At 42.8% G+C, this 8,987-nt stretch overlaps 1 pseudogene; it reads left to right on the top strand.

Annotated features, from left to right (window-relative positions):
- Positions 1–794: 794 nt before the first annotated feature.
- On the top strand, positions 795–2,162 carry LOC118964858 (annotated as a pseudogene).
- Positions 2,163–8,987: the final 6,825 nt, after the last annotated feature.

Here is an 8,987-nt window from a genome sequence, read left to right as displayed (position 1 = left end):
TTAAGTAGCATTGTTTAAAGTGGCTAGTGATATATTTTACATCAATTCCCATCAATTCCCATTATTAAAGTGGCTGGAGTTGAGTCAGTGTGTTGGCAAAGGAGAAATGCTCACTAACAGGGATGTAAACATGGGACCAACACTTTACATGTTGCTTTTACATGTTGCTTTTATATTTTCAGTCAGTGTATGTGTGGGATAAACATAGTGTAGCTGATGACAGGTATATTGGGACATGGATTGGTTTCCTGTTTCAAATTTCAGATTGGATTTACAGATATGATGTCTGAGTTGGTAGAAGACATAATTCACACAAAATAGTGACATACTGTAGATGTCCTTATGGAGATAATCACCCAAAAACTTTTTTTTATCATTGTCGACAAAGAGCAATGACAAAAAAATTACATTTGTATTAAGTTACTGCTGGCCTAATAAACTGGTCTCATCTTGTTAAAGGACAGGGTAAAGTATTTAACAGCCTGAGTCCCTTTAAGATACACTGGCTGTGCTATGAGTGTCTAATACATCTCCATTAGCAGGTAGATAAGGTTAATGCACTGGCTAATGGGGTAGGGGAATTGATGAGGCATTTGATGTTAAAGGGTAATTGAGTAGCCCTGTCTCTCTCTCTCTCACACGGTGTGTTTGTGTGTTTGTGTGTGCGTGTGTGTGTGTGTGTGTGTGTGTGTGTGCTCTCAAGTGCAAATGTGTGTGTAAATCAAACAAGATTTGTATTTTTTTTTATTGAATTAAATGTATTTAAAACAACTACAATAAAATACAAAGACAATATGAATGTTCGCCTCCACCCGCACCGAGACGCTGGTAATAAGTCAACACTCATCCCCTCTGACGTCAAAAACGTCAGGGCCGGTATCCCTTCTTCCTTTACTTTCCAAAACACTTGAGTGCGCATTCTCTCTCAGAACAACCTTCTTGACCCTAACATGTCAGGCTTCAAGACGAGTCACTCAACCGAGACTGCTCTTCTCTGTGTCACGGAGGCTGGACACTGCGAAAGTTGAGTCTCTCTCCTCTGTTCTCATCCTCCTAGCTGCCTTCGACCCCGTGAACCATCAGATCCTCCTCTCTACCCTCTCAGGGCTGGGTTTCTCAGGTTGTCCAAACTCTAGGATTGCATCCTACCTGGCAGGCTGTTCCTACCAGGTGACGTGGACAGGATCTGTGTCTGCACCATGTACTCTCACTACTGGTGTCCCCCAGGGCTCGGTTCTAGGCCCTCTTCTCTCTATATACCAAGTCACTAGGCTCAGTCATATCCTCATATTGTATCTTCTATCATTGCTATGCAGATGACACTCAACTATTCTCCTTCCCCCCTTCTGACAACCAAGTTGTGACACATATCTCTACGTGCCTGGCAGAGATCTCAACTTGGGTGTCGGCCCACCACTTCAAGCTCAACCTCAACAAAACGGAGCTGTTCTTCCTCCTGGGAAAGGCTTGCCCGATCCAAGACCTCTCCATCACGGTTGACAACTCAACGGTGCCCCCCTTCCAGAATGCAAAGAACCTTGGCATGACCCTGGACAATACGCTGTCGTTCTCTGCAATCATCAAAGCAGTGACTCGCCCTTTCAGGTTCATGCGCTACAACATCCGTAGAGAATGATCCTACCTCACACAGGAAGTGGCGCAGGTCCTAATCCAGGCACTTGTCATCTCCTGACTGGGCTATTGCAACTCACTGTTGGCTGGACTCCCCGGTTGTGCCATCAAACCCCTGCAACTTCTCCAGAACGCTACAGCCCGCTTGGTGTTCAACCTTCCCAAGTTCTCCCACATGCAACTGGTTTCCAGTGGAAGCAGAAAGAGGAACTGCCCATCCTTACCTTCAGGCTATGCTCAAACCCTACATCCCAACCCGAGTACTCCATTCTGCCACCTCTGGTCTCTTGGCCCTCCCACTCCCTAACTCTTGCTCAGCCCAGTCCAAGCTTTTCTCTGTACAGGCTCCCCAATCCTGGAACCAACTTCCCACTGAAGCTAGGACAGCAGAGTCCCTGCCCTTCTTCCTAAAACATCTGAAAACCTACCTCTTCAAACAGTATCTTAAAAAGCTCCTCACACAGCACCTCCCCTCACACAGTACCCCCCCTCCTTCTAACCCCCCAAAAATATTAAAAAGCATTTTGTGAACTAACACTCGCACTTGACTTTTTACCCCTTACTAGCTTGGACTTTGCTGATATCTATTTTATTTAAGAGAAAATGTGCATACTATGACTGTGATATGTGGTTGTCCCACCCAGCTATCTTAAGATGAATGCACTAACTGTAAGTCATTCTGGATAAGAGCATCTGCTAAATGACTAAAATGTAAATGTAAGACTCCTTTGAAAGTTTGAAACATTCTTCACATTGTGATTACAAAGAACTCGATAAACTAATATTATTTAGTATTCTGTTGATGTGTCTTTGATTTGAGCTAAGACAGTTAGATAAAATCCTTTCCTGTAGTCAAATGACCAAAGCGCCTTCTAGTGGCCTCATGGGTGGAATGCTATTAACGTTTTTCATAATTTCATCATTAATAAACATTTTCCTTTTTTTGTGCAGAAAATGTGGTGAATCTATGTCAAACAGTTTTGTTATACTTCAGTCTTCTGTGATGTAGTATATAAAGTGTGATATTGGGATGCAAACAAAACATTTTGTAAATGTCAAGTCTATATTTTTCTTAAGCCCATAACCGTGCGTGTGAGGTGTATACTTTTGTTTCAAAGTAGATTTGTTTAAGACTACAATAAACACTCTGTGTGACCCTGATTTAACCCACTGCAGTAAAAGGTTAATGGCTGTGTGAATTTGATGTTCCATTTTGCTCCCGGTGCAGATATACTTCCTGAAGAATCAATCTTGAGATTCATGACATCACTGTTTTATAGTTGTTTATTTAGCCTAATCTGTAATGGGTATAAGAGGATTTCTGCTTTGACCATATGACAGGTCTTACAACATTGTACACTTATAAAGCTGTGTGTGGGTTGGCTTCAACAGGTTCTCTGACTGCCATAATGTCATTCTGTGCCCTGTTCCAGAGAACAACCCTCCACTGACATTAAGCAGGGAAGAGATTTACATTACCCCTCAGTGTGGCATGTCCACGGGTGAGGAGGTGCCATGGAAACACACCCGTGTTGCTGTCAGAACCATTTAATTATTCAGGACCTCACACATCAGCTAGGAAACTCGTAACACACTGCCTGTTGCACTCACAAGTATGCATACATAACAACCTAGCAACAAATACAGACAGTACTAGCAGCCTACAGCAGTGTTTCCCCAACAGCATATACAGTGCCTTGCGAAAGTATTCGGCCCCCTTGAACTTTGCGACCTTTTGCCACATTTCAGGCTTCAAACATAAAGATATAAAACTGTATTTTTTTTGTGAAGAATCAACAACAAGTGGGACACAATCATGAAGTGGAACAACATTTATTGGATATTTCAAACTTTTTTAACAAATCAAAAACTGAAAAATTGGCCGTGCAAAATTATTCAGCCCCTTTACTTTCAGTGCAGCAAACTCTCTCCAGAAGTTCAGTGAGGATCTCTGAATAATCCACTGTTGACCTAAATGACTAATGATGATAAATACAATCCACCTGTGTGTAATCAAGTCTCCGTATAAATGCACCTGCACTGTGATAGTCTCAGAGGTCCGTTAAAAGCGCAGAGAGCATCATGAAGAACAAGGAACACACCAGACAGGTCCGAGATACTGTTGTGAAGAAGTTTAAAGCCGGATTTGGATACAAAAAGATTTCCCAAGCTTTAAACATCCCAAGGAGCACTGTGCAAGCGATAATATTGAAATGGAAGGAGTATCAGACCACTGCAAATCTACCAAGACCTGGCCGTCCCTCTAAACTTTCAGCTCATACAAGGAGAAGACTGATCAGAGATGCAGCCAAGAGGCCCATAATCACTCTGGATGAACTGCAGAGATCTACAGCTGAGGTGGGAGACTGTCCATAGGACAACAATCAGTCGTATATTGCACAAATCTGGCCTTTATGGAAGAGTGGCAAGAAGAAAGCCATTTCTTAAAGATATCCATAAAAAGTGTCAGTTAGTTTGCCACAAGCCACCTGGAAGACACACCAAACATGTGGAAGAAGGTGCTCTGGTCAGATGAAACCAGAATGGAACTTTTTGGCAACAATGCAAAACGTTATGTTTGGCGTAAAAGCAACACAGCACATCACCCTGAACACACCATCCCCACTGTCAAACATGGTGGTGGCAGCATCATGGTTTGGGCCTGCTTTTTTTCAGCAGGGACAGGGAAGATGGTTAAAATTGATGGGAAGATGGATGGAGCCAAATACAGGACCATTCTGGAAGAAAACCTGATGGCGTCTGCAAAAGACCTGAGACTGGGACGGAGATTTGTCTTCCAACAAGACAATGATCCAAAACATAAAGCAAAATCTACAATGGAATGGTTCAAAAATAAACATATCCAGGTGTTAGAATGGCCAAGTCAAAGTCCAGACCTGAATCCAATCGAGAATCTGTGGAAAGAACTGAAAACTGCTGTTCACAAATGCTCTCCATCCAACCTCACTGAGCTCGAGCTGTTTTGCAAGGAGGAATGGGAAAAAATGTCAGTCTCTCGATGTGCAAAACTGATAGAGACATACCCCAAGCGACTTACAGCTGTAATCGCAGCAAAAGGTGGCGCTACAAAGTATTAACTTAAGGGGGCTGAATAATTTTGCACGCCAGTTTTTTTTTTGATTTGTTAAAAAAGTTTGAAATATCCAATAAATGTCGTTCCACTTCATGATTGTGTCCCACTTGTTGTTGATTCTTCACAAAAAAATACAGTTTTATATCTTTATGTTTGAAGCCTGAAATGTGGCAAAAGGTCGCAAAGTTCAAGGGGGCCGAATACTTTCGCAAGGCACTGTATTTTAGTTGTGGCCCTGGACAAGCACACCTGATTCTACTTGTCAACTAATCATCAAGCCCTTGACAAGTTGAATCAGGTATTTTTGTCTGGGGCTACAAAAACAATCGTGCTGTTGGGGGTACCCGAGGACCAGGGTTGGGAAACACTGGCCTACAGTATAGAAATAGCTTAGCTATGAATATCAGGTATCAAGGTAAGACCCAAGTGCAAACGGTGTGAAGTAATATTGTTTATTGTAACACCGGGATAGGAAAACGACAGGTCAAGGCAGGCAGGGGTCGATAATTCAGAGTAGGAGCAAGGTACGAGACGGCAAGCAGGCTCAGGGTCAGGCAGAGTTCAGTAATCCAGAGGTAGAGCAAGGTACAGGATGGCAGGCAGGCTCAGGGACAGGCAGAGAGGTCAGGTGGGCGGGTACAGGGTCAGGACAGCCAAAGGTCAAAAACCAGGAGGACGAGATAAAGAGAGGCTGGGAAAAGGCAGGAGCTGACAGGACAAACGCTGGTAAGCTTGAACAAACAAGACGAACTGGCACAGACAGACAGAAAACACAGGTATAAAAACACAAGGGATAATGGGGAAGATGAGCGACACCTGGAGGGGGGTGGAGACAAGCACAAGGACAGGTGAAACAGATCAGGGCATGACAATGAATATCGTCACATATGAGAGGCGATATATCGGTGTATCCATGATAGTTTAAAGTTGAATGATATGTCCAATAAATGGATGTAAATTCATGTAAATTAGGTATCTAGAAGTTTACCGGTAATTAGAATAATATACACTACATGAGCAAAAGTATGTGGACACCTGCTCGTCAAACATTTCATTCCAAAATCATGGGCATTAATATGGAGTTGGTCTCCCATTTGCTGCTATAACAGCCTCCACTCTTCTGGGAAGGCTTTCCACTAGATGTTGGAACATTGCAGCTGGGACTTGCTTCCATTCAGCCACAAGAGCATTAGTGAGGTTGGGCACTTATGTTGGGCGATTAGGCCTGGCTCGCAGTCGACGTTCCAATTCATCCCAAAGGTGTTTGATGGGGTTGAGGTCAGGGCTCTAAACAGGGCAGTCAAGTACTTCCACACCTATCTGGACAAACCTTTTCTGCACCTTTTTTGCTTTGTGTGTGGGGGCATTGTCATGCTGAAACAGGAAAGGGACTTCCCCAAACTGTTGCCACAGTCTAGATTGTGTAGCATTAAGATTTCCCTTCATTGGAACTAAGGGGCCTAGCCCAAACCATGAAAAACAGCCATTATTCCTCCTCCAACAAACTTTACAGTTGGAACTATGCATTCGGGCAGGTAGCATACTCCTGGTATCCGCATCCGCCAAACCCAGATTCGTCCGTCGGACTGCCAGATGTTGAAGCGTGATACATCACTCCAGAGAACGCGTTTCCAATGACGGCAAGCTTTACACCACTCCAGCCGACGCTTGGTACTGCGTATGGCTGCTCAGCCATGGAAACCCATTTCATGAACTCCTGACGAACAGTTATTGTGCTGACGTTGCTTCCAGAAGCAGTTTGGAACTCTGTAGTGAGTGTTGAAACCAAGGATAGACATTCCCGTTCTGTGTGCTTGTGTGGCGCTCTGTGCACCCGTTGTTGCTCCTAGACATTTCCACTTCACAATAACAGCACTTACAGTTGACCGGGGAAGTCTAGCAGGGCAGAAATGTACAAATTGACTTGTTGGAAAGGTGCATCCTATGACGGTGCCATGTTGAAAGTCACCGAGCTCTTCAGTAAGGCCATCCTACTGCCTATGGAGATTGCATGGCGGGTGCTCAATTTTATATACCTGTCAGCAACGGGTGTGGCTGAAATAGCCGAATCCACACATTTTAAGGGATGTCCACATACTTTTGTATATATAGTGTAGTTTTTATGAATACAATAATGTCTTAATCAGTGTTTAGTCTAACATAAAACATGTGGTTGCCTTTCTTAATGGCAAAGACAAACGATAACCCCATGTTGTTCATAATGTACACTCTTAGCACTTTTTTCTATCTAGAACCGAAAAGGGTTCTTCGGCTCTCCCCATACTTGAAACCTTTGAAAACCCCTATTTGGTTCCTGGTACAACCCCTTTGAGTTCCATTTAGAACCCTTTCCACATAGGGTTCTACATGGAACCCAAAAGAGTTCTACCTGAAACCAAAAAGGGATCTAGCTGGAACCAAAAATGGATTATCCTATGGGGAAAACTGAATAACAGTTTTGGAACCCTTTTTTCTAAGAGTGTACAGGCCTAGCCTGTGTGTGCGTGCATATGTGTTACAGTATACTACATGGCATAATCTTCCATGCAAATGTGTTGTTGTGGGGCAGGGGCTGCTGCACACACTTAAGCTTGCATGTGACATACAGTTGAAGTCGGAAGTTCACATACACTTAGGTTGGAGTCATTAAAACTTGTTTTTCAACCACTTCACAAATGTCTTGTTAACAAACTATAGTTTTGGCAAGTCGGTTAGGACATCTACTTTGTGCATGTCACAAGTCATTTATCCAACAATTGTTTACAGACAGATTATTTTACTTATAATTCACTTTATCACAATTCCAGTGGGTCAGAAGTTTACATACACTAAGTTGACTGTGCCTTTAAACAGCTTGGAAAATTCCAGAAAATGATGGCATGGCTTTAGAAGCTTCTGATAGGCTAATTGACATCATTTGAGTCAATTGGAGGTGTACCTGTGGATGTATTTCAAGGCCTACCTTCAAACTCAGTGCCTCTTTGCTTGACATCATGGGAAAATCTAAAGAAATCAGCCAAAACCTCAGGAAAAAACATTGTAGACTGGTTCATCCTTGGGAGCAATTTCCAAACACCTGAAGGTACCACATTCATCTGTACAAACAATAGTATGCAAGTATAAACACCATGGGACCACGCAGCCGTCATACCGCTACGGAAGGAGACACGTTCTGTCTCCTAGAGATGAATGTACTTTGGTGCGAAAAGTGCAAATCAATCCCAGAACAACAGCAAAGGACCTTGTGAAGATGCTGGAGGAAATAGGTACAAAAGTATCTATATCCACAGTAAAACGAGTCCTATATCGACATAACCTGAAAGGCCGCTCAGCAAAGAAGAAGCCACTGCTCCAAAACCGCCATAAAAAAACCAGACTACGGTTTGCAACTGCACATGGGAACAAAGATTGTACTTTTTTGGAGAAATGTCCTCTGGTCTGATGAAACAAAATAGAACTGTTTAGCCATAATAACCATCGTTATGTTTGTAGGAAAAAGGGGGAGGCTTGCAAGCCGAAGAACACCATCCCAACCGTGAAGCACGAGAGTGGTAGCATCATGTTGCGTGGGTGCTTTGCTGCAGGAGGGACTGGTGCTCTTCACAAAATAGATGGCATCATGAAGGAGGAAAAGTATGTCGATATATTGAAGCAACATCTCAAGACATCAAATCAAATCAAATCAAATTGTATTTGTCACATACACATGGTTAGCAGATGTTAGTGCGAGTGTAGCGAAATGCTTGTGCTTCTAGTTCCGACAATGCAGTAATAACCAACAAGTAATCTAGCTAACAATTCCAAAACTACTACCTTATAGACACAAGTGTAAAGGGATAAAGAATATGTACATAAAGATATATGAATGAGTGATGGTACAGAGCGGCATAGGCAAGATACAGTAGATGGTATTGAGTGCAGTATATACATATGAGATGAGTATGTAAACAAAGTGGCATAGTTAAAGTGGCTAGTGATACATGTATTACATAAGGATGCAGTAGATGATATAGAGTACAGTATATACATATACATATGAGATGAGTAATGTAGGGAACATTATATTAGGTAGCATTGTTTAAAGTGGCTAGTGATATATTTTACATCATTTCCCATCAATTCCCATTATTAAAGTGGCTGGAATTGAGTCAGTGTGTTGGCAGCAGCCACTCAATGTTAGTGGTGGCTGTTTAACAGTCTGATGGCCTTGAGATATAAGCTGTTTTTCAGTCTCTCGGTCCCAGCTTTGATGCACCTGTAC

This window comes from Oncorhynchus mykiss, chromosome 6, assembly GCF_013265735.2.
Source record: "Oncorhynchus mykiss isolate Arlee chromosome 6, USDA_OmykA_1.1, whole genome shotgun sequence".
Classification (NCBI taxonomy): domain Eukaryota; kingdom Metazoa; phylum Chordata; class Actinopteri; order Salmoniformes; family Salmonidae; genus Oncorhynchus; species Oncorhynchus mykiss.
Note: the sequence above shows the minus strand (reverse complement) of the source record. Positions and strands in the feature narration are given on the sequence as shown.